The following is an 8,696-nucleotide window of genomic DNA, read 5'->3' as shown; positions in this document are numbered from 1 at the left end:
CTAAGATGTAATCTCAGAGTTATTATTTTAATTCGCACTTCCCTGATGACTAAAAACTTTGAATATTTCTTTAAGTGTTTCTCAGGCATTTATGACTCCTGTGTTGAGAATTATCTGTTTAGCTCTGTACCACATTTTTAAAATTGGGTTATTGGGCTGTTGGTATCTAACTTCTTGAGTTCTTTCTAAAATAGCCCACTGTCAGACAAAGGGCTGGGGAAGATGCTTTTCAAATGTATTCTATTTGTAGTGTCCTTTCCTTTACTTTCACTTTCATGAGGTCCCGTTTGTCAATTGTTGGTCTTAGAACCTGAGCCTTTGGTTTTCTGTTCAGGAAATTGTCTTAATTTACTAGCAGAGAAAAAAGGAAACTGGAATTTTAATTTAATAAGCTTTTATCAATTTATCAACTTAAAAAGTCTTTAGGTTGTTTGAGTTTCAAAAAGTTTAAAGAAAATCTTAACTTAAGGACAGAATATAGCTTTTGTTTTCTTCTTATAAAATATAAAATAACTTCTGCAAAGATATTACAAAAAACCCAAAACAAACAGACAAAAACCCCGGGGTATATTTTGTCACTAACACAGGGTAGTTGTGTTTTGTTTTTTTAAAAACAAAACAAAACAAAAAACTAAGGTTTTTAAAGATTTTGGCTCAAAAAAGAACTTCAGACCCTGTAAATTTTTATGTTGAACACATTTGACTGTTTTTCTAAGTGCAGGAGGGAATAAACTCCAAAATCTTTGTGGTCACCAATATAAAAAAAAATCACATTATCTTAATCTTTAGACTTCAACAGCTTAGTGCGGATGTCAAGTGTATCTTACCCACCTTACCTCAAAATGGTTAGGTTAGGATGGTTTGCTTTTGTACATACACAGGCTTGACACGCTATCAAAACATTTGCACCCCTAGCTGTCACAATTGAAACACATAGGGTTTTATCTATTTCACATTCTCATTTTATAGAACTGTGAGGCATACTGTATCCACATAGACAGAAAGATGCTGTGAGAGGATGCCTGGAATTCTCGTATCTTCCCAAATATTCAATCACAACAGCACACATACAACTCAGGCCCATTCAGATCTGTCACCCACACCATCCCAAGGGCGGGGACAAATTAGAAATAAAAGTCAACTTTGTGTATGCCCAAATTGGTTATCAGATTATAAACTGGTGTATCAAGTTATCTAAGTAAGATATTTTAACAATCTTGTTAAAAATTCTTGAACAAAATACACTAATTTTTAAAAAACCACAAGACTTAAAAAAAATCTGTGCTATACAATTTAGAGGAACCCGAAATCACTTCACTAGGCTTTAATCAGTGTATTTATGTACCAAATAGAGCAAAACGAAACAAAACAAAACAAACAAAAACAAAAAGAAAAAACAAAGCCCAAATCTAACTTTCACTTACAATTTAGAATATACTAAAGCGTCAAAGATTTGTATGAAATTAAGGCTTCTTCTGTGTAGTCACTTGTGTCATTCTTATTTTACGTGACCAACTTGAAGATGTAAAGATGTCAGTGTTAGTGCTGCTGCTGAGGACTGCCCTGGCTGTGACCATGTTACCTGTCCCCTTGAATAATTACGTTGCTGCTACTTCTGTGTTGAAGTATGCTTTTGAAACCCTGTAGTTATTCACTATTTACAATGTTTATCTTTTAAACTCCATGTAAAAGCACAAGTATGACCGTCTGACTTTAATATAAACACCATACTTGGAATTTCCCCCCAAATGAAATGTAAAATACATTTTTGATAACCAACACTTTTAAAGTCTTAAAAATATATTTTAATATGGACCACCAACAATTGCTCAAGGAACTCCTCTGATGCTGGTCCTTACTCAGGCTGCAAGCTTTCAGTCTGGCTTCATTTTCTTTAACATAAGAGAATGAAGTATTTCTTCCACAGTGATTTCCACATCATGTACTTCTTCTGAAATCACACTTTTTTCCTGCTGATTTCTATGTGGTCCACCTCAGGGATGGGAGGGGATCAGAATTCAGGATGAACTGATGTGATTCTCAGATTTTCACAAGTCTCCCTCTTTTGCTCTTTTAAAAACACATTGAGTTAGAATACTGAACAGCAAGGTAAAAACAGAATAGTGTCTAAGGATTGACGTGTTTTACCCATTTCTTCTATAATATTAAAATTTATAGTCAGAATTGTCTTTATTGACTTTATTTTAGGTTTTTTTTTACACAAAGAAAAATCATGTTCATATCCGTCATGAGCAAAAACTTAAAAAGACAGAGTTAGAAGACTCGTGACCTTCAACAGCAAAACTGTGCTAAAGGCTCCAAACATTTCAATTTTTCAAATAAGTATTTTCATTTTCCGATGTTTACTTTTCATGTATTCAGAGTGTCACAGGAGACTGCCGCCTGCAGTGATTGTGTTTAGAGTCCCAGCTCATTGTGCTGGGAAACTTGCCATTCCCTACTCAGCTTGGTTTGGAGAAGGTATTACAGGGGGAGGAACTTGTCTTTCAGGAGGCCGAGCAGCAAAACCACCCATCGAAGCAGCAGATGGTGATTGATCTACTGCCAATCCTTGTTGGTTCCATGGCTGCACATAGACGCCACAAGGAGGCACCTGGCACCCGTTTGCCATATGCTTGCCGAACCCTTGTGTGTTTCCGTACACTTGGCTGCACTGGCCCCACTGACGTCGTCAACCTGTTGGAAGTTTTCAGTCATATCAGGAGATTCTTCACCCCAATAACATTTACTCACATGTCCTTCGATTGTAGTACGGTTCACAGAAACAATGGCATGGGCTGCACGTTCATACGTTGAAAATCTAACAAACAAATAGCCCTTCTCTGGAAAAACTTATTTCCATAGTTTGTCCAATGGTGAAAATATTTGTCTCACAAATTGTTCTGTCAGCCCCGAAGCAATTCCTCCACCGTACACAGTGTAGTTTTTTTGTACTTGACTGGTTTACTCCATCTTCAAATCTCAACTGCTTAGTATTAGTTTCTTGTGTACGTTAGGGGCAGGTGGTTTACGTGTGGCCCAACTGGTTCTGATTTGTCAACCTCCCAGCCACTGACAACCCCCACCTCAAATATGCACAACTGCATTCTCTGCATCGAGTTTCTCATAAAAAGATACAAAACCATAGCCTTTGGACTTTCCAGTTGCCACATCTTTAACTACCCTGGCATCCGTATAGAGTCCGGGACTGTCAGTCATCTTCCATCATGGTGGGTGTGACACAGTGATCCTGGGTCAAGGGGGAGGGTAGGGCTGGGGAGACGAGGGGGAACTCCGGGTGCAAGCTGGGGACAGAGGAATCGGTACTGAACCCTGATCTCGGGTTCACTCATTCCAGCCTGCTTCGGACAATGGTGTATCCAATTTTATGTTGAAGTCCTTGATCCACTTAGGCTTGAGTATTGTGCAGGACAATACATATGGATCTATTTTTGTTCTTTCACATGTAGACATCTAGTTAGACCAGCACCATTTATTGAAGATGCTTTCTTTTATCCATCATATAGCTTTGGCGTCTTTATCAAAAAATCAAGTGTACATATGTGTATGGGTTTATTTCTGGGTCTTCAATTGGATTCTATTGATCAACATTTCTGTTTCTGTACTAATACCATGCAGATTTTAAAAATCTCTATTGCTCTGTAGTACAATCTGAGGTATAGAACTTCCTCCTGAAGTTCTTTTATTGTTCAGAATTGTTTTGGCTATCGTGGGTGTTTTTTTGTTTTTCCTAATGACGTGAAGAATTGCTCTTTCAAGATCTATAAAAATTGTGTTGGAATTTTGATAGGGATTGCATTGAAACTGTAGATCACTTTTTGAAAACTGGCCATTTTTACTTTGTTAATCCTACAAATCCATGAGCATGGAAGATCTTTTCATCTTCAGATATCTTTTTCAATTTCTTTTTTCAGGGACTTAAAGTTCTTGTCATACCAATATTTCACTTGCTTGGTTAGAGTTACACAAAGATGTTTTATATTATTCATGGTTATGGTAATGGGAATTGTTCCCCTAATTTCTTTCTTGGCCCCTTTATCTTTTGTATAAAAGAAGGCTACTGGTTTGTTGAATTACTTTTATATACAACCAGTTTGTTGAAGTTCTTTATCAGCTGTAGAAGTCCTCTGGTAGAATTTTTGGGTTTGCTTATGTATACTATCATATCACCTGCAAATAGTGACACCTTGACTTCTTCTTTGCCAATTTATATCCCCTCGATCTCCTTTCGTTGTTTTATTGTTCCAGCTAGAACTTTGAGTGCTATATTGAATAGATACAGAGGGAGTGATCAGTCTTGTCTTGTCCCTGATTTTAGTAGAATTGCTTCAAGTATTTCTCCATTTAGTTTGATATTGGCTGTTGGTTTGCAGTAAATTGCTTTTATTATGTTTAGGTATGGACCTTGGATTCCTGACTGCTCCAATACCTTTAACATAAAGGGGTATTGGATTTTGTTAAAGGCTTTTTCGCATCACAAGAGATAATCATGCAATTCTTTTCCTTGAGTTTGTTTATATAGTGGATTATGTTAATGGGTCTGCTGTATCAACATTTTCATTGAATTCCTGGAAGTCTTTAATTTCTTTATTTCTTCCCTGACTAAGTTATCATTGAGTAGAGAATTGTTCAGTTTCCATGTGTATGTGGGCTTTCTGTTGTTTTTGTTGTTATTGAAGACCAGCCTTAGACCATGGTGGTCTGATAGGATGCATGGGATTGTTTCAATCTTCTTGTGTCTGTTGAGGCTTGTTTTGTGACTAATTATATGGCCAATTTTGGAGAAGATACCATGAAGTACTGAGAAGAAGGTATATTCTTTTGTTTTAGGGTGAAATATTCTGTATATAGCTGTTAAATCCATTTGGTTCATAACCTTTATTAGTTTCACTGTGATTCTGTTTTGGTTCTGTTTTAATGACCTGTCCATTGGTGAGAGTGGGTGTTGAAGTCTCCCACTATTATTGTGTGGGGTTCAATGTGTGCTTTGAGCTTTAGTAAAGTTTCTTTTATGGATGTGGTGACTTTGCATTTGGGGTGTAGATGTTCAGAATTGAGACTTTCTCTTGGTGGACTTTTCCTTTGATGAATAGTGTCCTTTCCTTTCTTACTTGATGACTTTTGTTTGAAAGTCTACTTTATTGGATATTATAGTGGCAATTCCCACTCATTTCTTGGTACCATTTGGTTGGAAGATTTTTTTCTCAGCTTTTGTCATTGAGGTGTGTTTCTTATATGCAGCGAAATGCTGCATCCTGCTTGTGTATCTAGCCTCTTAGCTTATGTCTTTTTATTGGAAAATTGAGTCTGCAGATATTGAGAGATACTAAGGACAGATGGACAGTTGATTGCTAGTTCCTTCTATGTTTGTTGTTGTAGGTGGCATTATATGTATGTGATTCTCTCCTTTTGATAGTGTTGTAAGATGATTAATTTTTTGCTTTTTTTTTTTTTTTTTTTTTTTGGTGTAGGTATCCTTGTGTTGGAGTTTTCCTTCTAGAAGCCTCTGTAGGGCTGGAATAGATATATTGTCTAAATTTGGTTTTGTCCTGGAATATTTTGGTTTCTCTATGATGACTGAGAGTTTTGCTTTGAATTTCCTCAGCATTTGTTGTTATGTCTTTCACTTCATTTCTGATTTTGTTTACTTGGATTCTCTCTCTCTCTCTCTCTCTCTCTCTCTCTCTCTCTCTCTCTCATTTAGTTTGGCTAAGTATTTGTCTATATTGTTGATGTTCTCAGAGAACCAGCTCTTGGTTTCATTGATTCTTTGTATTGTTTTTCTTTGTCTTTAACTGATTTTTATTATTTCCTGCCTTCTCCTTGATGTGATTGCTTCTTTTCTAGAGTTTTTATGTTTAAATTGTATGCGAACTTTCTAATTTCTTTACTGAGGTACTTTGTGTTATGAATATTCCTCTTAGCCTTGCTTTCATTGTGTCCCATGAATTTCAGTATGTTGTAATTTCATTTCCATTGAATTGTAGAAAATCTGTAATTTCTTTATTCCTTCCCTGACTCAATGATCATTGAGTAGAGAGTTGTTCAATTTTCACAAGTATGTAGACTTTCTGGTGCTTTCCTGTTGTTGAAGTCCAGCTATAATCCACTGTGGTCTGATAAAATATAAGGCATTATTTCAGTTTTCTTGGATCTGTTGAGGCTTGTTTTGTGACTGATTATAAAGTCAAATTTGGAGAAGGATCCATGTGTTGAGAAGGTATATTCTTTTGTGTTTGGGTGAAATTTTTTATAGATGTTAGTTATGTCCATTTTATTCATGTCTGTTAGTTTCATTATTTCTTTGCTTGTTTTTTTCTGGATTACCTGTCCATTGATGAGCGTGGATGTTGAAGTCTTTCACTATTAATGTATTGGGGTTCAATGTGTGATTTAAGCCTCAGCAATGTTCCTTTCACAAGTGGCCCCGTGTTTGGGCCATTGACGTTTAGAATTGAGATATCATCATGGTAGATTTTTCTTTTGATGAGTATGAAGTGAATTTTCATGTCTCTTTTTGATTAATTTTGGTTGAAAGTTTATTTAATTCGATATTAGGATGACTACCCCAGCTTCCCTCTTGGGTTTGTTTGCTTGGAAATTTTTTTCTAGTCCTTTACTCTGAGGTAATGTCTCCTTTAATGCTGAGGTGTGTTTCTTGTATGTAGCAGAATGATGGATTCTATTTTCTTTTTCTTTTTAACTTACTTTTTAAAAAATGGATAGTTTATGTATTTACTTTTCAAATGTTAATCCCCTTTCCTAGTTCTCCCTTCTCCCAACCTCTCTCTGTCTGCTTCTATGAGGAAGTTCCCCCTCTTACCCACCCACTCCCACCTCAACACTTTGGCATTCCCCTAGCCTGGGACATTGAACCTTCACAGGACCAAGGGTCTTTCCTCCTATTGATGCCAGACAATACCATCCTCTGCTACATATGCAGTGCAGCCAATGGGGCCTCCCATGTGTACTCTTTGGTTAGTGGTTTAGTCCCTGGGAGCTGTGGAGGGTCTGGTTGGTTGATATTGTTGTTCTTCCTTTGGGGTTGCAAACCCCTTCAGCTCCTTCAGTCCTTTCTCTAACTCCTCCACAGGGATCCCGTGCTCAATCTGATTGCAAACATCTTAATCTGTATCAGTAAGGCTCTGGCAAAGACTCTCAGGAGACATCCACATCAGGCTCCTGTCAACAAGCACTTCTTGTCATCAACAATAGTGACTGTGTTAGGTGGTTACATAGAGGATGGATCCCCACAGGGTGGGGTAGTCTCTGGATGGCCTTTCTTCAGTCTCTGCTCCAATGTTTGTCCCTGTATTTCTTCCCCCTTCTTTTTTTTTTATTATTAACTTGAGTATTTCTTATATACTCGAGTGTTATTTCCTTTCCCGGTTTCCGGACAAACATCCCCCTCCCCCTCCCCTTCTTTATGGGCGTTCCCCCCTCCCCCCCATTTCTTCCCCCTTCTAAGAAGGACTGATGCATCCACATCAGTCTTCCTTCTTATTGAGCTTTGCTTGATCTCTTTTGTATCTTGAATATTCCAAGCTTTTGGACTAATATCCACTTATCAGTGAATGCATACCATGTGTGTTCTTTTGTGACTGGGTTACCTCACTCAGGATGATGTTTTCTAATTCCATCCATTTGCCTAAACATTTCATGAAGTCATTGTTTTTAATATCTGACTTACACAATAATATTCCATTATGTAAATGTACCATATTTTCTGTATCTACTCCTCTGTTGAAAGATATCTGAGTTGTTTCCAGCTTCTGACTATTATAAATTAGGCTGCTATGAACATAGTGGAGCATGTGTCCTTGTTATATGTTGGAGAATCTTTTGGGTATATGACCAGGAATAGTATATGGGATATGTCCAGGAGTAGTATAGCTGGGTCCTCGGGTGGTACTGTGTTCAATTTTCTTAGGAACTGCCAGACTAATTTCCAGAGTGGTTGTACCATCTTGCAACCCCACCAACAATGGAGAAATGTCCCTCTTTCTCTACATCTTCACCAGCATTTGCTGTCACCTGAGTTTTTGATCTTAGCCACTCTGATTGGTGTGAGGTGGAATCTCATGGTTGTTTTGATTTGCATTTTCGTGATGACTAAAGATGTTGAACATTTCTTTAAGTGTTTCTCGGCCATTCAATATTCTTCAGTTGAGAATTCTGTGTTTAGCTCAGTAACCTATTTTTAAATAGGATTGTTTGGTTCCCTGGAGGCTAACTTCTTGATTTCTTTGTATATATTAGCTATTATCCCTCTCTTGGATATAGGATTGGTAAAGATCTCTTCCCAATTTGTTGGCTGCTGATTTGTCCTATTAACAGTGTCCTTTGCCTTACAGAAGCTTTGCAATTTTTATCCTTTCTTTTAGCCGATGTCTTTTTATTGGAGAATTAAGTCTATTGATGTTGAAGGCTATTAATTATCAGTGATTGTTAATTCCTGTTATTTTGATGTTAGTGTGTGTGTGTGTGTGTGTGCGTGTGCGTGTGCGTGTGTGTGTGTGTGTGTGTGTATGTATGTTTGTGTGTGCTTCCCTTATTTTTGCTCATATGGAGTTTACTTATTTTCTGTGTTTATTGGATGTACTTATCCTTGAGTTGGAATATTCCTTCTAGTACTTTCCATAGAGCTGAATTTATGGATATATATTGTTTAAATT

The 8,696-nt window shown here is 37.1% G+C and overlaps 1 pseudogene; it reads right to left on the bottom strand.

Annotated features, from left to right (window-relative positions):
• Nucleotides 1-2,458: 2,458 nt before the first annotated feature.
• Tial1-ps1 (Tia1 cytotoxic granule-associated RNA binding protein-like 1, pseudogene 1) lies at nucleotides 2,459-3,219 on the bottom strand (annotated as a pseudogene).
• Nucleotides 3,220-8,696: the final 5,477 nt, after the last annotated feature.

Source organism: Rattus norvegicus, chromosome 8 (assembly GCF_021556685.1).
Source record: "Rattus norvegicus strain SHRSP/BbbUtx chromosome 8, alternate assembly SHRSP_T2T, whole genome shotgun sequence".
Lineage (NCBI taxonomy): Eukaryota > Metazoa > Chordata > Mammalia > Rodentia > Muridae > Rattus > Rattus norvegicus.
The sequence above is the reverse complement of the archived record's forward strand: the minus strand, read 5'-3'. Positions and strand labels throughout refer to the sequence as shown.